The sequence below is a fragment of the Pristiophorus japonicus genome, chromosome 6, assembly GCF_044704955.1.
Source record: "Pristiophorus japonicus isolate sPriJap1 chromosome 6, sPriJap1.hap1, whole genome shotgun sequence".
NCBI classification, from domain to species: Eukaryota; Metazoa; Chordata; class Chondrichthyes; family Pristiophoridae; genus Pristiophorus; species Pristiophorus japonicus.
Genome location: NC_091982.1, coordinates 151,977,410 through 152,003,909, shown reverse-complemented (window position 1 = coordinate 152,003,909; position 26,500 = coordinate 151,977,410). Strand labels below are relative to the sequence as shown.

Below are 26,500 nucleotides of genomic sequence, written 5' to 3'. Positions count from 1 at the left end.
TTTCCTGGGGTAGCCCCTGTTAGGTGTGCGGGGCAGGTTTGAGCCGGGAATTCTGCTGCAGAATGGTCCTCCGCTGCTGGGAGACAAGGAAAGGCAGTGTAGCTGCAGCACTTAAAGAGCTGCTGCAGCTCGAAAGGCCATCAAGGGACATGCAGCGAGCAAGAGCGCAGTGGGAACAGAATGATGCAAGGTGGATTGGATACTGTGGCCAAGGGTCCAAGTTTCTCAAAAGTTTAATGGAGGTGATGTTAGCAGAGGTAAATAGCAGGAGGACAAGGCTATTTGGAACCAAAGATAGGAAGCTTCAGAATATGTGGTGAGGGAGGTGTAATAAGAACATGGGTGCAGCAGGGAGGGATTCAAATTCCTGGGGCATTGGAACCGGTTCTGGGGGAGGTGGGACCAGTACAAACCGGACGGTCTGCGCCTGGGCAGGACCGGAACCAATGTCCTAGGGGGAGTGTTTGCTAGTGCTGTTGGGGAGGATTTAAACTAATATTGCAGGGGGATGGGAACCTATGCAGGGAGACAGAGGGAAACAAAAAGGAGGCAAAAGCAAAAGACAGAAAGGAGATGAGGAAAAGTGGAGGGCAGAGAAACCCAAGGCAAAGAACAAAAAGGGCCACTGTACAGCAAAATTCTAAAAGGACAAAGGGTGTTAAAAAAACAAGCCTGAAGGCTTTGTGTCTTAATGCAAGGAGTATCCGCAATAAGGTGGATGAATTAACTGTGCAAATAGATGTTAACAAATATGATGTGATTGGGATTACGGAGACGTGGCTCCAGGATGATCAGGGCTGGGAACTCAACATCCAGGAGTATTCAACATTCAGGAAAGATAGAATAAAAGGAAAAGGAGGTGGGGTAGCATTGCTGGTTAAGGAGCAAATTAAGGCAATAGTTCGGAAGGACATTAGCTTGGATGATGTGGAATCTATATGGGTAGAGCTGCAGAATACCAAAGGGCAAAAAACGTTAGTGGGAGTTGTGTACAGACCTCCAAACAGTAGTAGTGATGTTGGGGAGGGAATCAAACATGAAATTAGGGGTGCGTGCAATAAAGGTGCAGCAGTTATAATGGGTGACTTTAATATGCACATAGCTTGGGTTAGCCAAACTGGAAGCAATACGGTGGAGGAGGATTTCCTGGAGTGCATAAGGGATGGTTTTCTTGACCAATATGTCGAGGAACCAACTAGGGGGGAGGCCATCTTAGACTGGGTGTTGTGTAATGAGAGAGGATTAATTAGCAATCTCGTTGTGCGAGGCCCCTTGGGGAAGAGTGACCATAATATGGTGGAATTCTGCATTAGGATGGAGAATGAAACAGTTAATTCAGAGACCATGGTCCAGAACTTAAAGAAGGGTAACTTTGAAGGTATGAGGCGTGAATTGGCTAGGATAGATTGGCAAATGATACTGAAGGGGTTGACTGTGGATGGGCAATGGCAGACATTTAGAGACCTCATGGATGAACTACAATTGTACATTCCTGTCTGGCTTAAAAATAAAAAAGGGAAGGTGGCTCAACCGTGGCTATCAAGGGAAATCAGGGATAGTATTAAAGCCAAGGAAGTGGCATACAAATTGGCCAGAAATAGCAGCGAACCCGGGGATTGGGAGAAATTTAGAACTCAGCAGAGGAGGACAAAGGGTTTGATTAGGGCAGGGAAAATGGAGTACGAGAAGAAGCTTGCAGGGAACATTAAGACGGATTGCAAAAGTTTCTATAGATATGTAAAGAGAAAAAGGTTAGTAAAGACAAACGTAGGTCCCCTGCAGTCAGAATCAGGGGAAGTCATAACGGGGAACAAAGAAATGGCAGACCAATTGAACAAGTACTTTGGTTTGGTATTCACTGAGGAGGACACAAACAACCTTCCGGATATAAGAGGGGTCGGAGGGTCTAGTAAGGAGGAGGAACTGAGGGAAATCCTTATTAGTCGGGAAATTGTGTTGGGGAAATTGATGGGATTGAAGGCCGATGAATCCCCAGGGCCTGATGGACTGCATCCCAGAGTACTGAAGGAGGTGGCCTTGGAAATAGTGGATGCATTGACAGTCATTTTCCAACATTCCATTGGAGTGGAGAGTAGCCAATGTAACCCCACTTTTTAAAAAAGGAGGGAGAGAGAAAACAGGGAATTATAGACCGGTCAGCCTGACATCAGTAGTGGGTAAAATGATGGAATCAATTATTAAGGATGTCATAGCAATGCATTTGGAAAGAGGTGATATGATAGGTCCAAGTCAGCATGGATTTGTGAAAGGGAAATCATGCTTGACAAATCTTCTGGAATTTTTTGAGGATGTTTCCAGTAGAGTGGACAAGGGAGAACCAGTTGATGTGGTATATTTGGACTTTCAGAAGGCTTTCGACAAGGTCCCACACAAGAGATTAATGTGCAAAGTTAAAGCACATGGGATTGGGGGTAGTGTGCTGACATGGATTGAGAACTGGTTGTCAGACAGGAAGCAAAGAGTAGGGGTAAATGGGGACTTTTCAGAATGGCAGGCAGTGACTAGTGGGGTACCGCAAGGTTCTGTGCTGGGGCCCCAGCTGTTTACACTACATTAATGATTTAGACGAGGGGATTAAATGTAGTATCTCCAAATTTGCGGATGACACTAAGTTGGGTGGCAGTGTGAGCTGCGAGGAGGATGCTATGAGGCTGCAGAGTGACTTGGATAGGTTAGGTGAGTGGGCAAATGCATGGCAGATGAAGTATAATGTGGATAAATGTGAGGTTATCCACTTTGGTGGTAAAAACAGAGAGACAGACTATTATCTGAATGGTGACAGATTAGGAAAAGGGGAGGTGCAAAGAGACCTGGGTGTCATGGTACATCAGTCATTGAAGGTTGGCATGCAGGTACAGCAGGCGGTTAAGAAAGCAAATGGCATGTTGGCCTTCATAGCGAGGGGATTTGAGTGCAGGGGCAGGGAGGTGTTGCTGCAGTTGTACAGGGCCTTGGTGAGGCCACACCTGGAGTATTGTGTACAGTTTTGGTCTCCTAACTTGAGGAAGGACATTCTTGCTATTGAGGGAGTGCAGCGAAGGTTCACCAGACTGATTCCCGGGATGGCGGGACTGACCTATCAAGAAAGACTGGATCAACTGGGCTTGTATTCACTGGAGTTCAGAAGAATGAGAGGGGACCTCATAGAAACGTTTAAAGTTCTGACGGGGTTAGACAGGTTAGATGCAGGAAGAATGTTCCCAATGTTGGGGAAGTCCAGAACCAGGGGACACAGTCTAAGGATAAGGGGGAAGCCATTTAGGACCGAGATGAGGAGGAATTTCTTCACCCAGAGAGTGGTGAACCTGTGGAATTCTCTACCACAGAAAGTTGTTGAGGCCAATTCACTAAATATATTCAAAAAGGAGTTAGATGAAGTCCTTACTACTAGGGGAATCAAGGGGTATGGTGAGAAAGCAGGAATGAGGTACTGAAGTTGCATGTTCCGCCATGAACTCATTGAATGGCGGTGCAGGCTAGAAGGGCCGAATGGCCTACTCCTGCACCTATTTTCTATGTTTCTATGTTTCTATAAGAACTAGGAACAGGAGTAGGCCATCTAGCCCCGCGAGCCTGCTCTGCCATTCAATAAGATCATGGCTCATCTGGTCGTGGATTCAGCTCCACTTACCCGCTCTCTCCCTGTAACCCTTAATTCCCTTATTGGTTAAAAATCTATCTATCTTTGACTTGAAAACATTCAATGAGCTAGCCTCAACTGCTTCCTTGGGCAGAGAATTCCACAGATTCACAACCCTCTGGGAGAAGAAATTCTTTCTCAACTCGGTTTTAAATTGGCTCCTCCGTATTTTGAGGCTGTGCCCCCTAGTTCTAGTCTCCCCTACCAATGGAAACAACCTCTCTGCCTCTATCTTGTCTATCCCTTTCATGATTTTAAATGTTTCTCTAAGATCACCCCTCATCCTTCTGAACTCCAACGAGTAAAGACCCAGTCTACTCAATCTATCATCATAAGGTAACCCCCTCATTTCTGGAATCAGCCTAGTGAATCGTCTCTGTACCCCTTCCAAAGCTAGTATATCCTCCCTTAAGTAAGGTGACCAAAACTGCACGCAGTACTCCAGGTGCGGCCTTACCAATACCTTATACAGTTGCAGCAAGACCTCCCTGCTTTTGTACTCCATCCCTCTCGCAATGAAGGCCAACATTCCATTTGCCTTCCTGATTACCTGCTGCACCTGCAAACTTGGCCGGTTAGCTCAGTTGGTTAAAGCGTGGTGCTAATAACGCCAAGGTCACAGGTTCGATCCCCATACGGGCCATTCCAGTGCGCCAAATAGAGTTTCATGCACAAGGACCCCCAGGTCCCTCTGCACCACAGCATGTTGTAATTTCTCCCCATTCAAATAATATTCCCTTTTACTGTTTTTTTTCCCAAGGTGGATGACCTCACACTTTCCGACATTGTATTCCATCTGCCAAATCTTAGCCCATTCGCTTAACCTATCCAAATCTCCTTGCAGCCTCTCTGAGTCCTCTACACAACCCGCTTTCCCACTAATCTTAGTGTCATCTGCAAATTTTGTTGCACTACACTCTGTCCCCTCTTCTCGGTCATCTATGTATATTGTAAACAGTTGTGGTCCCAGCACTGATCCCTGTGGCACACCACTAAGCACTGATTTCCAAACGGAAAAGGACCCATTCATCCCGACTCTCTGCTTTCTGTTCGCCAGCCAATTCCCTATCCATGCTAATACATTTCCTCTGACTCCGCGTACCTTTATCTTCTGCAGTAACCTTTTGTGTGGCACCTTATTGAATGCCTTTTGGAAATCTAAATACACCACATCCATCGGTACACCTCTATCCACCATGCTCGTTATATCCTCAAAGAATTCCAGTAAGTTAGTTAAACATGATTTCCCTTTCATGAATCCATGCTGCGTCTGCTTGATTGCACTATTCCTATCTAGATGTCCCGCTATTTCTTCCTTAATGATAGTTTCAAGCATTTTCCCCACTACAGATGTTAAACTAACCGGCATATAGTTACCTGCCTTTTGCCTGCCCCCTTTTTTAAACAGAGGCGTTACATTAGCTGTTTTCCAATCCGCTGGTATCTCCCCAGAGTCCAGAGAATTTTGGTAGATTATAACGAATGCATCTGCTATAACTTCCGCCATCTCTTTTAATACCCTGGGATGCATTTCATCAGGACCAGGGGACTTGTCTACCTTCAGTCCCATTAGCCTGTCCAGCACTGCCCCCCTAGTAATAGTGATTGTCTCAAGGTCCTCCCTTCCCACATTCCTGTGGCCTGCAAATTTTGGCATGGTTTTTGTGTCTTCCACTGTGAAGATGGAAGCAAAATAATTGTTTAAGGTCTCAGCCATTTCCACATTTCCCATTATTAAATCCCCCTTTTCATCTTCTAAGGGACCAACATTTACTTTAGTCACTCTTTTCCGTTTTATATATCTGTAAAAGCTTTTACTATCTGTTTTTATAATTGGCGCAAGTTTATCTTCGTAATCTATCTTCCCTTTCTTTATTGCTTTTTTAGTCATTCTTTGCTGTTGCTTAAAATTTTCCCAATCCTCTAGTTTCCCACTAACCTTGGCCACCTTATACGCATTGGTCTTTGATTTGATACTTGGTTATCCACGGCTGGTTATCCCTTCTCTTGCCGCCCTTCTTTTTCACTGGAATATATTTTTGTTGCGCACTATGAAAGAGCTCTTTAAAAGTCCTCCACTGTTCCTCAATTGTGCCATGTAATGTATGCACCTGTGAGTATGCTCACAGGTTGGTAGAGCTGTTGAGTTGGGAATGGCTTAGCCAGTCACGTGATGTTCACAAGACTCAATAAAACCCCAGTCAGTTGGGTTCAGGGAATCCACGATGAGGCAGGTGGTTGTGAGCCTGGTGGATGAACTGGTAATGTGTAGTGTGATTGTTAAACCTTTTGCTAATAAACCAACTAGTTCTTAATAGCAATGTGTTGCCATGAATTCTTAAGCCAAGAACCCTTGAAGCAAATACATTACAGGAGGTGGCGTTGGAACAACAATATGGCGATGGAAACTTTTTAATGATCTCCCAAAGATGCGCTAAGGATGTCAAGGCATAAGTACCTAATATGTCCTTACTATACAGTACAAATGCACAAGAGGCCCATACTTGAGAGAAGGTCACTCTGTGACCAGTAACCTTTATTAGCCAGCACTGAAGTGAAGAAGGTGGGTGGAGCTTCCCCTTTTATACCTGAAAGTCCAGGTTAGGAGTGTCTCCCACAAGTTCACCACCTAGTGGTCAGTGTTCTCACGGTGTACAACTTAGGTCAGTTTATACATGGGTTGCAATGACAGTTAAATACATGACAGTACCCATGCAGATAATGCTCAGAGCAAGACTCACCTCAACACCATCCATGTCCACACGAGCCAAATGAAGAGATGAATGAGACCGGTAGTAGGAACATGAGCTCTCACCGCCTCCCAGCTACACATCCCGCTCCCACTATTCCTGTGTACCGTATCCCACTTCCAATTGTCTTTGAGTGAAAGGTGAAGTGATTACTGGATAGCTCGCACTCTCACAATGGAATCAGCCATAACAAAGTGTGCCTTGTGTGGAGAAATGGTGACTACCATCAGGCCTTTAAGTAGACACGAGGAGGGAGGCCGCCTACACTAATGACTAGCCGTGCCCCTGGTAGAGAGTGACAGCTGGTCTGGTACCAACAGATGGCGTAACACAGCGACTCTTTCTGGAGCCTTCTCATGGAATTTCACATTTGACCTCCTTGATCTGTAGTCCTCCTGACTCGGGTACCTACTTGGTATCTGTGTAGATGATGCTGGATTCGCTGTGCTTTCCTTCTCTCCTCCTCACTGCTCTCATCATCTTCCTCCTCAGAGCTTAGAAACAAAGGTTCTCCAGGACGTTAAATCCATTATTTATTCACAGTGCTATTCTCACGTCAAATTCCTTGGAAATAGCGGCAGTTCCAATTAGCAGCTGGTTCCATTGCTCTCAGGTGCAAGCTCTCCAGCAATCACTTCACTCTTCTCTCAACCACTCAGGTTGGTAGATAGGGAAGTTTGGAATGGCGGGAGAGGAATGTGTGGTTGGGGGTTGTGGTGAGAGCTCAGTATTGTGGTACTAATGGAAGTCACTTCCGATCTTCACAGTCTTCAGGAACACTGAGTTCAGTGACATCCGGCGTCACTGCCTCTGGGTCACCATTCTGTCCTCGCCACCTGCTTTCTGGGAGCAGGACTCGGGGCAAATACTGGGGACTATGAAGCCATGCCCCTCTGCCTTGATCCACATGCAGCAAGGCTAACATGGTGGAATACATGAGAAGTCAAGACCAATGTTAAAAAAGAAAGATTTGGATTTATATAGTGCCTTTCACGACCACCGGACGTCTCAAAGCACTTTACAGCCAATTAAGTATTTTTTGGAGTGCAGTCACTGTTGTAATGTGGGAAACACGTCAGCCAATTTGCGCACAAGCAAACTCCCACATACAGCAATGTGATAATGACCAGGTAATCTGTTTTTTGTGTTGTGTTGATTGAGGGATAAATATTGGCCAGGACACTGGGGATAACTCTTCTTTGAAATAGTGCCATGGGATTGTTTGCATCCACTTGAGAGTAGACGGGGCCTCGGTTTAATATTTCATCCAAAAGATGTCATCTCCAACTGTGCAGCACTCCCTCAGGGCTGTACTGGAGTGTCAACCTAGATTTTTTGTGCTTAAGTCCCATGGAGTGGGAATTGAACCCACAACCTTCTGACTCAGAGGCGAGAGTGCTACCCACTCAGCCACAGCTACCATACATAACTGTAGCACCCCAATTGGTGAACCAGCTGATTTTCTGTTTTTCTTTCTATCTCTCTTCCTCATTCTTTTTTTCTCTCCCTCTTTCTCTCAATTCTCTTTCTCTCTCATGTTCTTTTTCTTTCTCTCACTTTCTATCAATTGATTTCTCTCTCTCTCTCTCTCATGCTCTCCTTTTTTCTCTTGCTGTCTATTTCATTCTGTCTTTCTCACTCCTCTCTCTTTTCCCTCTTTCTCAGTTTCTCTCTTTCTCTCCCTTTCTCTCTCCTCTCTTTCTCAATTTCTCCACCTCTCTTTCTCTCCCTAGTTCTCTCTTTTCATCTTAATGAGGGGGTTGGCAATGGAGGGAGGCACATACCCTAGCTCTTGCGACCAGGCAGGACCCAGGGCCACCCTGAGGCGAGCACCTCAGTTTGAAGGAAGACAGTCCATTTCAAGAACAAGGCCCCAAGTAGTGCCAAAGAAATGTCCTTTAACCTTTCAGGACCATCGGCTCTAAATGAAAAATAATAACATTGATATTTGTGCCGAGGTAGCAGCATCGACTGAGTACTTTGATTCAGTGCCAAGCAACCGCAGATTGAACTTGACTCCCATCATTTTTTTTTCCCTTTCATTGATTAAAGAGAAGCAATTTCAGGAATAATAATAGAAGAAAATAATTAACAGAAAATTGCTTTCCTTCTCTGAGGCCATACATTCTGTGATTATCATTTATCTATGTGATGTAAACGCTCGATAATTCAGATGCTTTCTGCCGCTGAGTTCTACTTGAGATTCACAAGGTCACCGAGTAAACAAGTTACATGTTTTAAAACATCATATTTTCTCCTTTCCACCTCAATGTTATCTTCCCCCCACCTCGTCCAACCGCTCTGCTTGTAAGCAGTGGCTCCTTGCTGGGCTATGTATCCACTGTTGCCTTGGGATTGCCAGTTGGACATATTCCTGGAAGTTTCATCTCCCATCTCCAACCCACCCACAACCCCAAGCTCCCGCCATTGGACGTCAGTCAAACAGCCTTTCCCCCTCCACCCACCAACAATATTTTTAAAATGGATAAACAAAAGTGTTGCTTGCAGCAGTGTCCAGGAGATCCACCTTCAATTCCTGGAAACTCCAGGATATAAGAACATAAGAAGTAGGACCAGAAGTAGGCCATACAGCCCCTCGAGCCTGCTCCGCCATTCAATAAGATCATGGTAGATCTGATCATGGACTCAGGTCCACTTCCCTGCCGTCTCCTTATAACCCCTTATTCCCTTATTTCTGTCTTAAATTTATTCCAAGCTTCCACAGCTCTCTGAGGTAGCGAATTCCATAGATTCATAACCCCCTAAGAGAAGAAATTTCTCCTCATCTTAGTTCTAAATGGCGGCCCCTTATTCTAAGATCATGCCCTCTAGTTTTAGTCTCCCCCATCAGTGGAAACATCCTCTCTGCATCCACCTTGTCAAGCCCCCTCATAATCTTATACGTTTCAATAAGATCACCCCTCATTCTTCTGAATTCCAATGAGTAGAAGCCCAACCTACTCAACCTTTCCTCAAAAGTTAACCCCTCATCCCCAGAATCAACCTAGTGAACTGCTTCCAAAGCAAACCTGAAAGGTTGAAAACTCGACGTTGCCCATGGTTACCTCGGCCTGCTGATCATCATTCATGTGTCAGCCTAATCCGTGATTGCCGGTGGCTGTTTGACGAGCCCAACTGAATTCTGCGCTCACATGGCCGAGCAGCTCTGGTTTCAAGAGGGGGAAAGGATAGCTGGTTTAACCCCTCCAGCCTCCGCCCTATCTCAGGGCTCATTCTGGAGCAGCCGCTGAGGCCACCCAGGCTGAGATCACTCAACTCAGCACAGGCCGAGACCTTCCTCTCTCTTATGGCTCAGCTTCTCATTGGGGAAGCTCAAACATCTCACGATCACCCATCAAAAAAAAAATTACAAGTGCTGCATGAAAACTTGACTCACCGCTGGATCAATATTTAATTGATATTTAATTCGCAGACCTCCTGCGGTGCAGAAGGATTTGTTGTTTTATAATTGTTTATGTCATGTGGGGAATCACATCAGGGCCATTGATTTACTGTGAAAATTCCACTTTTATTTAATGGCATTCCGAGACTTTTCCTGGTGCTTTAGGGATTGATTTCCATAACTCTGCCCATTATTCTGTGGAAACTGTGATGACGTGGCCTTCATATTAGTTTCCCTTACCTATGATAAAGCTGAGAATGTACAACAAGCTGCTATGTAACATTGGAGATAGGTATCTGAGGGTGACTGTCCACAGGGATTCTTCCGCAACTCGCATAACCCTCAGTGGAAGAGCTGCAGAAACCGTGGAAAAATGGGTAAGGATCCATGGGAAACCAGCACCCCTCCTCCTCGGTGTTTAGCAGTACTAAGGAGGGAGAATAGATTTCAGCCACACCTGGGCGGGGGTGAGGGATAGTGGGTGGAGTCCTGTGCTTAGTTAGCACTGGGAAATGGAGCTGGGATTTGGCAGCGACTGGTTGAGGGGCATCGGAGGTGGGGGGGGGTGGGACGGGGTGGAGGCGGGGGCAATGGTGGTTTTGGAGTTTGCCAATACTGTGGTTGGACTGGTGGAATTTGGCAGCATGGGGGTTTGGTGGGAGCTGGAGGGCGGGTGGGGGGGGCGCGGGGGAAGGGGAATCCTTTGATTCAAGCACCAATGTAGAGGGAGAACTTGAGGTTTGGCTCACTGGTGGATTCCTGATATCCATCGGCATTGAGTGGAAAGAAAAAGTACTTGTATTTATATAGCATATTGTACACCCTCAGGCCATCCCAAAGCGCTTCACAGCAAGTGAAGTATGTTTGCAATGTAGTCATTGTTGTAACATAAGCATCCCTAAATATGATGAAGTAATGTTGCTGAAACTGCTAAGATTGATGAGTGAGAATGCTTGATTTTTTTTTAGCAGTGTCTACCAGGATGCTGGCCATAGCGAATCCATCAAGTTTACTTCTGTGTTGCCACTAGCAACACAACACCCACGCTGGCATTACTAACATGCCCAATATAAAGAAATAACCTGCATTAATGGAGCATCTTTCACAACCTTAGGACATCCCAAAACACTTTACAGCCAATTGCCATCTTTTTTGAAGTGTAGTCACTGTTGTAATGTAGGTAATGTGGCAGCCAATTTGCGCACAGCAAGTTGAGGGACAGTTGTTGGCCAGGAGACCAGGATAATTTCCCTGCTCTTTTCAAATAGTTCCACAGGATCTTTCCCATCTGCTCCAGGGGGCTGACGGAGGCCTCAGTTTAAAGTCTGATGCGAAAGATGGCACCTCCGATGGTGCAGCGTCCCCTAGTATTGCATTGAAATGCTAACCCAAATTGTGTGCTCAAGTCTCTGAAGTGAGGACCTTCTGACTGAGTAGAACGAGTGCTACCACTGAACCAAGGTGGTGGGAGGAGGGCTGGCCTCCCACACTAGTAGGGAGGTATTGCAAGCTTGACACCACTGATTTGTCAAATAATGTATACTGCACATTCTCAGAGTATACAATCCAAATTCAATTCATGGCTCTGGGCAAAAGTCTCAAGTCCAAGGCCGGATTTTTTGGGAGAGGGTGTGGTCTTCAAGTTACAAACTTTAATGAAGGCATCGAAAGACATAAAGGACAATCCAATGGATAAGTATAATATTATTGTGAAATACATCATCTTTTGAATGACTTACTTTATTTAAGCACAAATTTGGAATATTAGAGATTTCAGAGATACAAATGGCCAAAATTTCAAAAGGTATTTGAGGAAAAAGGTAACACAGCACAACCCAATATCTAGATTGCACCACAAGAGCAGGCTGAGTTTACATAGATGGTTCCATTTTAAATGTGGGCACAGAGTTTATAATGGGAAAAAGGTTGACAGAATAGTATGACAAAAAGAGTAACAACAGGAAGTGAGTGAAGACATGAGCGTTTTAATAAGATGCAAGTTGATTTCCCGTGATGTTGTACAGAGTATAGTTTTCAGTTGATGCAGAGTTTGTCGGGATCAGGGCATGCAGACATAATACAGACCTCATTTTAAAGTCAAACATTCCGTTCTTATTTTTACATAGCACTTCAATTTTATATGATCATTTACGCTAAATAGCAAACCTTACAGCAGTTTGCGAAGCAAAGAACTAGAGTGGGTTGAAGCACAGAAGTTTTTCTGTAGTACAGGCTGAGGAGCTGGGAGACACAAAGGTGCTACAGTGCCACCACTGGTAAGAGAGTGTAGTTACAATGTGACGTTTACATAGGTAGTTTCTATTATAAATGTGGACAGATTATTATTCTCTCGACTGCATTAATTCCAGTCAGTAGCAAACCTCTAGAAGATGCTCAATAGAAGTCTTGTGAATAGATTCTATCAGTGTAGGAAGTGGTTCAGCCTCTTCTCAGTCCCACCATATGGTGACACGTGTGAGATCAGCAACTCTGTGTGTAAGGGTAGCTGGCTTAAGACCATTTAGCACCAGACCATGGCATTGTGGGTTACTGGTACTGCACTGCCCCAAACCAACTCTCTTTCCCAACTTACCTTTCCCTCAGTGTGGGCCTTCCCCATTTGGGCTCCTCCAATCATTACAATTGCAACTTCTGCTGGGAGGACAGGGCACAGTAAACTTTAGACTTGTCCCACGCTCCGGGATTGGTTCACCAAGATGGTCTTCTATAAAGACAGACTTCAGTCCTCATTTAGCTTTCTGTCCCACTCCATCCAGCATTCGATTGGGAGCTGAGGGAAGGATAGGTGAGGTGAAATGCCAGCAAGGGATGGGGTTTAAATTTGGGATTTCATGTGGTGACAGTCCCAATGATCTTCCAGCTAAAACTATCTAATCTATGTCTTCATCCTTGCTACCTGATAAACCTTTGTCAGGATCTCCCTATTATGAGATTCCCTGTCCATAGGTGTGGTGGATTTGACGAAGGTGTTGGTCTCTCCCAGACTATGCTGTGCAAACAGACCTCAGTCAAGGCAACCGTTTGGGGCCTCAATGCTGTAGGCTGGGAAGAGGAACAATTAACCAGGGTTCCCGCTCCCGACTGCTTCCCAGCATCACTTGTTCAAAAGTGCGCAGGTGCCAACACAAGGTGACAACAGAATTGATCTCGGCTGAGACGCCCCCCGCTGTCGAAGAGCCTGCCATCATGCATTGCCCAATGGCCACCTGGACAAGGTGCCAGACATTCGCCAGTAGCCACAGAGCTGAAACCCCAGCACGTGTGACCCACCCGCGGAGAAGAATGGGGCAAACTGACCCCAAGGAAATGGCTGCCCGTGACACACACAGAGCCCCTGTAGGAGCTGCCAAGCAGGCAGCTTTCAGGCCTGCACGTTCTGTCGCTCAGGCAGTCAGCGAGCTGGTCAGTGCACAAAAATGGGCAGGCTGTTGAGTGATGTTGCTCTCACACATGTTGACGAGCCACTCTTGGTGCTGCAGCGATTGCAGACACTGCACGAATGACAAGGAGAATACGGACAGTACCTTAATCACGGAGGAAATGTCCATTAGGCCCGCTGTGCAGGCTGGTAATTTAGCTTCGGTGCCTGGCATTCATCTCGGGGAGAGGGGGGCAGGACTGATACTAGACATGGAAAGAAGTGTCACACGCATTAGCCAGTTGTCACTTTTTCATGCCTAATAGTTTTCTGTTGCCAGGCTCCAGATGATAAATAAAGTTGTTGCGTCTCATCCATCTCGATTTGCTGACTCCTGCTTGGCAATTTATGATCTCAGCTTTGTCAATTTCACTCGGAGAGGACGAGGGCCTTGGGAGAAAGACAGGGGCTGGATGGATTGCACACGAGTTTCAGCAGGAGTTTTTATCAAGGACAGAGAGGAACATGGTGTCTTTTGCTGCCATTTTGAAATTCACCCTGCGGTTTCCGCACTCTCTCCCTGATCTGGCACACACACGATGGGCCAAATGTGCCGTTGTTTCCGCAACCCGCGTTAGGGTCAGGTTTAATGAGCCCCCTGCCTCCACCCCCACCACCAACCTCGGGAGTAGATCAGGATAGTGGCAGAATTGGTCATGTGTCAGCCCGCAGAGTGATTGTTGACACGTTGTTCGACCATGAAAGGCATCACGCACCTGACAACAAACACAGGTGCACGCTTCTAGCGAGGGTCAGTGGATAGCGATGGAAAGCCTGGCTGACTATTCCCCCTCCTTGGCCTCGGGTGCTGAGGTAAGTTGTGGAACCCCAACCTTGCTTGCCAGTGAAATTGACAATCGCCCCTGTTGCGGTTAGGGGGCTTAAGGTCCTTGGAAGCAAAGCGTTTGATTCTAGCTACATTTCCCTCAAGGCAAGCGGGTTAAAAAAAAACTGCTCGAAGCCAGAGACTGGCCAACAGAGTCTCTTTTGAAAATCTCTCTTGTCTTGTCGCTGATGGATGGTTGGGTAAATGCATCCATGCTGAAATCACATGGACTAGTGAGGCAACTTTGTTTCTGTTTGAATTGAGCCTCTGGGCTGAGGAGGGGGAAAAATTCCTGGTCACAATCCAGCCGTGGCTGTGCTGGTGGGACCTCGCAGGAGGGCAGGGCGGGGCTGGATGCGGGCCTGGTGCTGTCAAGACCCCGCACCCTTCATCATCATAAGCAGTCCCTCAGAATCGAGAAAGACTTGCTTCCACTCTTAGCATGAATTCTCAGGTGACTGTACAGCCCAATACGAGAACCACAGTCTCTGTCACAGGTGGGACAGACAGTCGTTGAGGGAAAGGGTGGGTGGGGAGTCTGGTTTGCCGCATGCTCCTTCCACTGCCTGCGCTTGATTTCAGCACGCTCTCGGCGTTGAGACTCGAGGTGCTCAGCGCCCTCCCGGGAGCGGGATTAACATCAGTAGAGATACAGTCAGTAACACAGGGTGCTGGGGGAGAGGTTACTGAGTGACAGTGTGAGGGAGCTGGATTAACATCAGTAGAGATACAGTCAGTAACATAGGGTGCTGGGGGAGAGGTTACTGAGTGACAGTGTAAGGGAACGAGATTAACATCAGTAGAGATACAGTCAGTAACACAGGGTGCTGAGGGAGAGGGGTTACTGGGTGACATTGTGAGGGAGCGGGATTAACATCAGTAGAGATACAGTCAGTAACACAGGGTGCTGGGGGAAGGGTTATTGAGTGACAGTGTGAGGGAGCTAGATTAACATCAGTAGAGATACAGTCAGTAACACAGGGTGCTGGGGGAGAGGGGTTACTAGGTGACATTGTGAGGGAGCGGGATTAACATCAGTAGAGATACAGTCAGTAACACAGGGTGCTGGGGGAGGGGTTATTGAGTGACAGTGTGAAGGAGCTGGATTAACATCAGTAGAGATACAGTCAGTAACATAGGGTGCTGGGAGGGAGGTTACTGAGTGACAGTGTGAGGGAGCTAGATTTACATCAGTAGAGATACAGTCAATAACACAGGGTGCTGGGGGAGAGGGGTTACTGGGTGACATTGTGAGGGAGCGGGATTAACATCAGTAGAGATATAGTCAGTAACACAGGGTGCTGGGGGAGAGGTTACTGAGTGACAGTGTGAGGGAGCTGAATTAACATCAGTAGAGATACAGTCAGTAACACAGGGTGCTGGGGGAGGGTTACTGAGTGACAGTGTGAGGGATCTGAAAGAAAGAATGTCTTGCATTTACATAGCACCTTTCAAGAGTACTGGAAGTCTCAACGCGCTTTACAGAGAATGAAGTACTTTGGGAGTGTCGTCACTGTTGCAATGTGGGAAATGCAGCAGCCAATTTGCGCATAGCAAACTAGCACAAACAGCAATGTGATAATGACCAGATAATCTGTTTTTATTATGTTGTTTGGGGGATAAACACTGGAATAACACCAGTAGCGATAGTGATTAATATTTGTACGTTACAATTGGGGTTATTTGGAGCCCTGGGTCATGTGTCACTGCAGGAATAACATGGTAGAGTTTCTTGATCACTCACGGGGAAAGCTGCATTTCTTTTTAAAGAGCCAATACAAAAGTTAAATTGTCCATTTTGCGCCTTGTGAAGCAGCCATTAGCGACTTACTGTTACTCGTTGAGATGAGGAAGAGAAAGTGCTTGAAGGTGGTGCAGGTCCCTTATGGAGACTCAAGTGCTGTACCTGACCAAATGAAGTTTCTAATTCTGTCTCCTAACTAATAAAATAATTGTCCTAATCACTGTTCCATTATGCAGCTCACCTCACTTCAGTTTTTTTTACCGTTCTATGACTGTTAGCTCTCCTCTCCAATTTAACAGCCAGAAATAAACTTAATGGTGCTGACATCATGAATCATCAGCCCGATAGAATTCAACTCTTCATTGTCTCCTCGGTCAATACCAAATATCAGAGGGAATGAATATGGAAAACCACTTCATTACACATCCTTCATCTATCCAGATCTTCAAAATATTTTTGTTTCTTATCTGACTGAATTTATAATTTTGAACCTCTCATTAACCATCCCGCTGAGAAGAATTTCAATGTCATTCATCAGGAGGCGAATATTTTATATTTTCACGCTTTCTTTTGACCTGGATTTCTCCCCCGGTTCCTGAAGGTTTTGCCTCCTACTGGATTACAGTTCCATGAGCACCCCTCATTTTAATGACACTCTCTCTGATAGATTTAATAATGAACCCTCCGATATATCTAATAATTAATTCATCTTGCAATCAATGGTAATATAAATCAGGGAATTTGTATTAAAGGCATCTGATACATAAAACGAGTTCTGCGCCCAGGATGAAATGTAAAAATTTTACCCCCCACGTTTCTCCGAACCTCTCACGTTCCTGACATCCGCTGGGCCATGTTGCAGAGGTTGAGACTTGACCCATTTGCCACACCGTAGAAGGGATGTTGACTGATATAAAACGGTAACATAGGCACGCAATTTCTTAGTCATGGAGTACCTCAAACCGGCAGGGGCCCGAGAGAATACTGCCTGTCTGTGCGTTTAAGCAGGGATTGAAATTTCACATAAAGACCTTAATGTCCAGAGGGTGAAAATGTGTTTGTTTTAAAAGTAACATTAAATTTAAGTGGCATTATTTTAGTGAGACATCGACTTACAAGCAGCTGGGCTTATTATTTCAAATCCTGCTTCAGTCAAAGTAGCTGATGGTGCATTGAGGTAAGAGTGGGCAAAACCTTGGCCTAGCACAGGGCTCATCCTGCCTCATTATCTTTGATCTCTGTATGAATCTCGTTTGAAGTGTATTGTTAGTATTGATGGCTTGACCTTCCCAAACTCTGCCTGTACACATTGCAATCCCTGAAGCTCGGCAGCGAGAATGCTCACACCCTGCAGGCGGAGATCGATTTGACCACATCTCACCGTCAGACAGGACAGGATATTGGCAGGAGATAGAGTGACAGTCACACTTTTTAATGAGGCCTAACCACCTTCACTTCATACCTCAGCTTGACTTCAGTCAAACTGGGCAGGAAGCATGTCAGCACTGGATTCAGTTGCCTTCTGATGGGTATAGATGGCTGGAAGTGAATTATCCCCCACCCACAGCTAACGACAGTAACGCCAAGGGTGCTCATCTAGCACCTTCACCTCTCAGCAGATCTAATTTCTTTGAAGGGTTTCCCCGTGCCCGCTTTGCAGGGTGACACTTCTGTGTGGGCCAAGTGGAATATCCGGATGCTCATTCAATTGGTGATTCTTTCATTGCGAGTCTAGATATTGAGTACCAGTGGGTTATTTGAACAAGGGGGCATCACAGAAAATCCCAATCCTGTTCTGAACGACAGCCGCACACACAGGGGTGTTACTGGATAGTCTTCAGGAGCAGGCATCGTGGCTGATTTTCTCCTTTCCCCAGGGAGATTGATGTCAAATTTCATGCCTCAAATAGCATCCAAGATAGGGTCGTGTGGGTTCAAAGCAGCTCCACTCCAGTGGTGTGTGTGTGAAGTTTGTGTGATTCATGACCGCAATCAACAATGATGTACATTTATACAGAATTTTTACAGAAGAACATAAGAAATAGGAGCAGGAGTTGACCATTTGGCCCCTCGGGCCTGCTCCGCCTTTCAATAAGATCATGGCTGATCTGATCAAGGGCTCAGCTCCACTTCCCCGTCCACTCCTCATAACCTTTTATTCCTTTATCACTCAAAAATCTGTCTAGCTCCACCTTAAATATATTCAATGACCCAGCCTCGACAGTTCTCCGGGCAGAGAATTGAATAGATTTACAACTCTCTGAGAGAAGAAATTTCTCCTCATCTCAGTTTTAAATGGGCGGCCCCTTATTCTGAGACTATGTCCCCTAGTCTTAGTTTAGAAACATAGAAACATAGAAAATAGGTGCAGGAGTAGGCCATTCGGCCCTTCGAGCCTGCACTGCCATTCAATGAGTTCATGGCTGAACATGCAACTTCAGTACCCCATTCCTGCTTTCTCGCCATACCCCTTAATCCTCCAAGTAGTAAGGACTACATCTAACTCCTTTTTGAATATATTTAGTGAATTGGCCTCAACAACGTTCTGTGGCAGAGAATTCCACAGGTTCACTACTCTCTGGGTGAAGAAGTTTCTCCTCATCTCGGTCTTAAATGGCTTACCCCTTATCCTTAGACTGTGACCCCTGGTTCTGGACTTCCCCAACATTGGGAACATTCTTCCTGCATCTAACCTGTCTAAACCCGTCAGAATTTTAAACGTTTCTATGAGATCCCCTCTCATTCTTCCGAACTCCAGTGAATACAAGCCCAGTTGATCCAGTCTTTCTTGATAGGTCAGTCCCGCCATCCCGGGAATCAGTCTGGTGAACCTTCGCTGCACTCCCTCAATAGCAAAAATGTCCTTCCTCAAGTTAGGAGACCAAAACTGTACACAATACTTCAGGTGTGGCCTCACCAAGGCCCTGTACAACTGTAGTAACACCTCCCTGCCCCTGTACTCAAATCCCCTTGCTATGAAGGCCAACATGCCATTTGCTTTCTTAACCGCCTACTGGACCTGCATGCCAACCTTCAATGACTGATGTACCATGACACCCAGGTCTCATTGCACCTCCCCTTTTCCTAATCTGTCACCATTCAGATAATAGTCTGTCTCTCTGTTTTTACCACCAAAGCGGATAACCTTACATTTATCCACATTATACTTCATCTGCCATGCATTTGCCCACTCGCCTAACCTATCCAAGTCACTCTGCAGCTTCTTAGCATCCTCCTCGCAGCTCACACTGCCACCCAACTTAGTGTCATCCGCAAATTTGGAGATATTACATTTAATCCCCTCGTCTAAATCATTAATGTACAATGTAAACAGCTGGGGCCCCAGCACAGAACCTTGCGGTACCCCACTAGTCACTGCCTGCCATTCTGAAAAGTACCCATTTACTCCTACTCTTTGCTTCCTGTCTGCCAACCAGTTCTCAATCCATGTCAGCACACTACCCCCAATCCCATGTGCTTTAACTTTGCACATTAATCTCTTGTGTGGGACCTTGTCGAAAGCCTTCTGAAAGTCTAAATATACCCTTGTCCACTCTACTGGAAACATCCTCAAAAAATTCCAGAAGATTTGTCAAGCATGATTTCCCTTTCACATGCTGACTTGGACCTATCATGTCACCTCTTTCCAAATATGCTGCTATGACATCCTTAATAATTGATTCCATCATTTTACCCACTACTGATGTCAGGCTGACCGGTCTATAATTCCCTGTTTTTTCTCTCCCTCCTTTTTTAAAAAGTGGGGTTACATTGGCTACCTTCCACTCGATAGGAACTGATCCAGAGTCTGTGGAATGTTGGAAAATGACTGTCAATGCATCCACTATTTCCAAGGTCACCTCCTTCAGTACTCTGGGATGCAGTCCATCAGGTCCTGGGGATTTATCGGCCTTCAATCCCATCAATTTCCCCAACACAATTTCCCGACTAATAAGGATTTCCCTCAGTTCCTCCTTCTTACTAGACCCTCTGACCCCTTTTATATCCGAAAGTTTGCTTGTGTCCTCCTTAGTGAATACCGAACCAAAGTACTTGTTCAATTGGTCTGCCGTTTCTTTGTTCCCCGTTATGACTTCCCCTGATTCTGACTGCAGGGGACCTATGTTTGTCTTTACTAACCTTTTTCTCTTTACATATCTATAGAAACTTTTGCAGTCCGTCTTAATGTTCCCTGCAAGTTTCCTCTCGTAATCTATTTTCCCTGCCCTAATCAAACCCTTTGTCCTCCTCTGCTGATTTCTAAATTTCTCCCAGTCCCCGGGTTCACTGCTATTTCTGGCCAATTTGTATGCCACTTCCTTGGCTTTAATACTATCCCTGGTTTCCCTTGATAGCCACAGTTGAGCCACCTTCCCTTTTTTATTTTTATGCCAGACAGGGATGTACAATTGTTGTAGTTCATCCATGCGGTCTCTAAATGTCTGCCATTGCCCATCCACAGTCAACCCCTTAAGTATCATTCGCCAATCTATCCTAGCCAATTCATGCCTCATACCTTCAAAGTTACCCTTCTTTAAGTTGTGGACCATGGTCTCTGAATTAACTGTTTCATTCTCCATCCTAATGTAGAATTCTACCATATTATGGTCACTCTTCCCCAAGGTGCCTCGCACAACGAGATTGCTAATTAATCCTCTCTCATTACACAACACCCAGTCTAAGATTGCCTCCCCCCAAGTTGGTTCCTCGACATATTGGTCTAGAAAACCATCCCTTATGCACTCCAGGAAATCCTCCTCCACCGTATTGCTTCCAGTTTGGTTAGCCCAAACTATATGCATATTAAAGTCACCCATGATAACTGCTGCACCTTTATTGCATGCACCCCTAATTTCCTGTTTGATGCCCTCCCCAACATCACTACTACTGTTTGGAGGTATGTACACAACTCCCACTAATGTTTTTTGCCCTTTGGTGTTCTGCAGCTCTACCCATATAGATTCCACATCATCCAAGCTAATGTCCTTCCTAACTATTGCATTAATCGCCTCTTTAACCAGCAATGCTACTCCACCTCCTTTTCCTTTTATTCTATCCTTCCTGAATGTTGAATACCCATGGATGTTGAGTTCCCAGCCCTGATCATCCTGGAGCCACGTCTCTGTAATCCCAATCACATCATATCCGTTAACATCTATTTGCACAGTTAATTCATCCACCTTATTACGGATGCTCCTTGCATTAAGACACAAAGCCTTCAGGCTTGTTTTTTTAACACCCTTTGTCCTTTTAGAATTATGATGTACTGTGGCCCTTTTTGTTTCTTGCCTTTGTTTACTCAGCCTTCCACTATTGCTTTTTACCTTTCTACCATCTGTTTCTGACTCCATATTACTTCGCCCTATCTCGCTGCAATGGTTCCCATCCCCCTGCCATATTAGTTTAAACACTCCCGAACTGCATTAACAATTGTTACCCCTAGGACATCAGTTCCAGTCCTGCCCAAATGCAGACCGTCCCTTTTGTACAGAGTGGAAATATCCTCTCTGCAGAGTGGAAATATCCTCTCTGCATCCAACTTGTCGAGCCCCCTCATTATCTTATAAGTTTCGATAAGATCACCTCTCATTCTTCTGGACTCCAATGTGCATAATAGGCCCAACCTACTCAACTTATCTTCATAAGTCAACCCCATCATCTCTGAAATCAACCTAGTGAACCTTCTCTGAACAGTCTCCAATGTAAGTATATCCTTCCTTAAATACGGAGACCCAAACTATACGCACCAACACCCTGTACAGTTGTAGCAGGACTTCTCTGCTTTTATACTCTATCCCCCTTGCAATAAAGACCAACATTCCATTTGCCTTCCTGATTACTTGCTGTACCTGCATACTAACTTTTTGTGTTTCATGCACAAGAAGCCCCCAGGTCCCTCTGTACTGAAGCACTTTGCAATTTTTCTCCATTTAAATTATAATTTACGTTTCTATTTTTCCTGCCAAAGTGGATAACTTCACATTTTCCCACATTATACTCCATCTGCCAAATTTTTGCCCACTCACTTAGCCTGTCTATATCCCTTTGCAGATTTCTTTGTGTACTCCTCACAATTTGCTCTCCCACCCACTTTGTATCATCAGCAAACTTGGCTACATTACACTCGGTCCCTTCATCCAAGTCATTAATATAGATTGTAAATAGTTGAGGCCCCAGCACTGATCCCTGTGGCACCCCACTAGTCACTGTTTACCAACTAGAAAATGACCCATTTATCCCGACTCTCTGTTTTCTGTTAGTTAACCAATTATTGGTTTCTCTCTCCCTCCTGTCTTAAATAATGGAATGACTATGCATTCAGCGTTTTAGGCCCCGTGCTGTAGAATTCCCTCCCTAAACCCCTTGGCCTTAACACTTCCCTCCCCTCCTTTAATTCCCTCCTTAAAACTCACCCAAACTTTTGGCCACCACTCCTGGAGGTAAGAATTCACCTCCACCCGAAACGGGGCGCACCTTCCGTTTATTCAAGTTTTTCTCCGCCGCATGGGTTGTGCCGGAGGTGCTGTCGACATTCGGGGTTTTTTTGCTCGGGCGAATGTAGTTGCAGAAGTGCCCTTACAGCGGGTCTGCCGCCTCGATCAGTCATCAGCGCCACGTTAACGTGTCACAACGTCCCTCCTCTTCAATTAAAGGGGAAGGCCGCTGCGAGCCTTGCATACTTTTAAGTTCGGTCCATTGGGCCACCAGGGAGGGTTTCGGCCGGGCCAGCGGCCTGGCACCCAAGAGGTGTTGGCGGCCCGGCCGAACCTGGGAGCATAATTGTCGGACCGACCTGGAAGTCAGCCGACAATAAAAAATAAAATGGTGTCACAGCAGCACACCCTCCCCTTTAAGGGCCAACAAAGAGTGCACCGTCACAAAAAGCTGGGAGGGGGGCACCGACCATCGGCGCCGCTCCCGCGGGGCAATTCCGCGAAAGGGCAATTTTCCGCGGGGCAATTTCATGAAGCAGTCACCGCCGGTGGGTAAGAGGTCAGCGCGTGCCCGGTGTGGCGGGTATACGTGCGGAGCGGTCCCCTACACCACTCCGACTCTGATGGAGGGAAATCGCGAGACTCAGCGGCCATTCCCCGCCACCCCGTGGCCGCTGCTGTCTGGCGGTCGGAGGCCTCATTGAGAGGGGCAATTTCAGCCCCTTGATATCTCCTTCTTTGTCTCAGCACCCATTGTTTCCTTGTGCTCTATGAAGTGTCTTGGGACACTCTATAAATGCAAATTGTTGCTAAATGGGATGATTAAAATTGGGAACTGACGGCACCTCACTCCCTCCCCTCTAACACTGGACTTGAAGGGAAGGGGTTGGGAGGGGATTTTGAAAACAGACAGGGAAGTGGTGATGGAACTGAGAAGAGAATAGAGAGGCAAGGAGTATGAAAGAGCAGCTGAAAACGATGGTGCGAGGGCAAGAGGAGCTGACACAACGTGGGGTGAGGAAAGGGCCATTGTTAGAGGAATGAGGGAGCGACGAGGGAGGCAAAGTCCAGTGTTAGAGGGGAGGAAGTGAGGGGTGAGGAGGGGCCAAGTGTTAGAGGGGAGGGAGTGAGGTGCGAGGGGGGGAGAGAGTGGGGGGTGAAGGGGGGAGGGAGTGAGAGGGGAAGGAGTGAGGGGGAGGAGGGGCCCAGTGTTAGAGGGGAGGGAGTGAGGAGAGGGAATGAGGAGAGGCCCAGAGCTAGAGGGGAGGGGGTCAGGAGAGGGAGTGAGGAGACCCCCAGGGTTAGAGTGGGTTGGAGTGAGGGGTCAGGAGGGGTGGGAGTGAAGAAAGGGAGGAGGGGTTCAGTGTTAGATGCGATGGAGTGAGGGGAGCGGGCGAGGGGTGAGGAGGGGCCCAGGGTAAGAGGGGAGAAGGAGAGGGGCGATTAAAGATTCGGTGTTGGAGTGGAACAACCAGTCGCAACATTCTTTAATTATGCAAATGAAAGTGAAGTGAAAGAATATAATGAGTCCCAGTGTGTGAAGGACAAGTGGTTTCTCTACAGTAAGTGGAAGGCAAGTGCAAAGCAACATTAGCGTTATAATGAAAGAATGTGTGTGCCTTGATATTTATTATAATAACCCTTATAATTCATGCATTTTATTCCTATAACTTATTTTGTCTATTATTATGAATCCGTCACAGAATCAGCCAAGTATAAGGCTCCAGCTTCTTTGTTATAACTGTGGATAATGACCACTGCTGTGAATTCTCAGCGGCTCAGAGTTCTCCACTAATACTCACTCCGGCCTGTGAACAGGAGGCCCTGGTAGATGAGTTACCCTCGCAGCCATTTATATACACCGTCAGTAACAGTCGGCCGACAAGGAACACCTTGTTTTCTGGTTGCTTTTCCATTGCCACTCTCTCCTGAAGGCATGGACTCGTGCTGTCGAACAATTGCACTGCAGCCCTTCTGCGTGCACGAGCCCCGCTGCTGATTATTGGTCGGCTCTTTGACTGTGTAGGGCATCGCTGCCAAGCCAGATCACATCCTCCGCTGACTCGCGCACCAGTGCATCTACTTTCCAGCGGGGACAAGACACCTGACAGCGATCAGGAACGGGACCCCCAACCACGGGCTAGCTCTCTCCCTACTCCTCTAACCTCCCAGGGTACGGAGGTCAATTGTAGCATGTCCACCTCGGCAATGGCTGAGTTCTGCTAAATTGGCACAGACCCCGTGGTCGGGCCTGACTCTTTCCCAGCCAGTACGGTCCAGCTTCGAAGTTTGGCACAACACGCTGCACCCCCACTGTTGACCGAAGAGGCTGAACCTTACCATCAGCGGTGCGATGTGAATGAACTAGCACCAACGCCTCCGGGCAATATGGAGACTCCCTTTACCCTGTGCTGCAAGAGTCAATGTACCTCCTGCGGCAAACCCGAGCAGGTGCCACCACCGCCCGCTCAATGCACCCAGGGATAGGCCCCATCCATATAGCCCAGCCGGGTGGCATCCAGCAAGTCACAGAGCAATTCTCCCCTTCACTCTGTATCTAACCCATGCTGTACTTGCCCTGGGAGTGTTTGATGGGACAGTGTCAAGGGGGCTTTACTCTGTATCTAACCAGTGCTATACCTGCCCTGGGAATGTTTGATGGGACAGTGTCGGGTCCTTCATTGAAACACCTGTGAACTCATGTGGAAGCAAGTCATCCTCGTTCGAGGGACCGCCTATGATGATGGTAGAGGGAGCTTTACTCTGTATCTAACCCGTGCTATACCTGCCCTGGGAATGTTTTGATGGGACCGTGTGAGGGAGTGGGATTAACATCAGTAGAGATACGGTCAGTAACACGGGCTGGGGGAGGGGTTACAGAGTGACAGTGTGAAGGAGCTGGATTAACATCAGTAGCGATACAGTCAGTAACACAGGGTGCTGGGGGAGGGGTTACCAAGTGACAGTGTGAGGGAGCTGGATTAACATCAGTAGAGATACAGTCAGTAACACAGGGTGCTGAGGGAGGGGTTACTGAGTGATAGTGTGAGGGATCTGGATTAACATTGATATGTCCTTACTATACAGTATAAATGCACACGAGGCCCATACTTGAGAGAAGGTCACTCTGTGACCAGCTACCTTTATTACCAAGACCTCAAGAGACGAAAGATGGGTGGAGCTTCCCCTTTTATACCAGAAAGTCCAGGTTAGGAGTGTCTCCCACAAGTTCGCCCCCTGTGGTCAATGTTCTCAAGGTGTACAACTTAGGTCAGCTTATACATGAGTTACAATGATAGTTGAATACATGACATCACCTCCCCCCCAAAGTCTTATTGGGATCACAGGTTAAGTCTCTCTGGTGATTTACACTCCCTTGTAGAGCGCCTGAGTTGGGGCTCCGGTTGTTGGGTGCTGGCCTGAGTGTCTGCTGTTTGCGGTGTCTCAGGCCTGTCCGAATTGCCCACAGTGACTGGGCTCTCCTCCACTTGGTTCCGGTGTTCGGTCACCTGTGGTGGAGTAAACTCTACGTCATGTTCTTCCTCTGCTTCTTCTATTGGGTTGCTGAACCTCCTTTTAGTTTGATCCACGTGTTTGCGGCAGATTTGTCCATTGGTAAGTTTAACTACCAAAACCCTATTCCCCTCTTTGGCAATCACAGTGCCTGCAAGCCATTTGGGCCCTGCAGTGTAATTAAGGACAAAAACAGGGTCATTGACATCAATACATTGCGCCCTCGCATTCCTGCCATGGTAGTCACATTGTGACTGACGCCTGCTCTCAACAATTTCTTTCATAGTAGGGTGTATAAGGGATAACCTGGTTTTGAGCGTCCGTTTCATTAGCAGCTATGCGGGTGGAACTCCTGTGAGCGAGTGTGGTCGGGATCTATTGGCCAACAGGATGCGAGATAAGTGGCTTTGCAGGGAACCTCCTTGGATTCTGAGCATTCCCTGTTTGATTATCTGTACTGCTCGTTCCGCCTGGCCGTTTGAGGCCGGCTTGAACGGTACCATTCTGACATGGTTGATTCCATTGCCTGCCATGAAGTCCAGGAATTCAGTGCTTGTGAAGCACGGACCATTGTCGCTGACCAAGATGTCCGGTAGACCATGGGTGGCGAACATTGTCGGTAGACTTTCTACCGTGGCAGAGGATGTGCTTAAATTTAAAATGGCACACTTAATCCATTTGGAGTAGGTGTCTACTACAACCAAAAACATTTTTCCCATGAAAGGACCTG

At 46.6% G+C, this 26,500-nt stretch overlaps 1 protein-coding gene and 1 non-coding gene across 3 annotated transcripts in view; both read left to right on the top strand.

Annotated features, from left to right (window-relative positions):
* The window catches only part of gpc5b (glypican 5b), an 829,244-nt gene that overhangs the window by 703,443 nt on the left and 99,301 nt on the right, over positions 1-26,500 (top strand). The window lies entirely within an intron of this gene.
* On the top strand, positions 4,231-4,304 carry trnai-aau (transfer RNA isoleucine (anticodon AAU)). Its single transcript has one exon. It is a non-coding gene; the product is annotated as a tRNA-Ile (tRNA).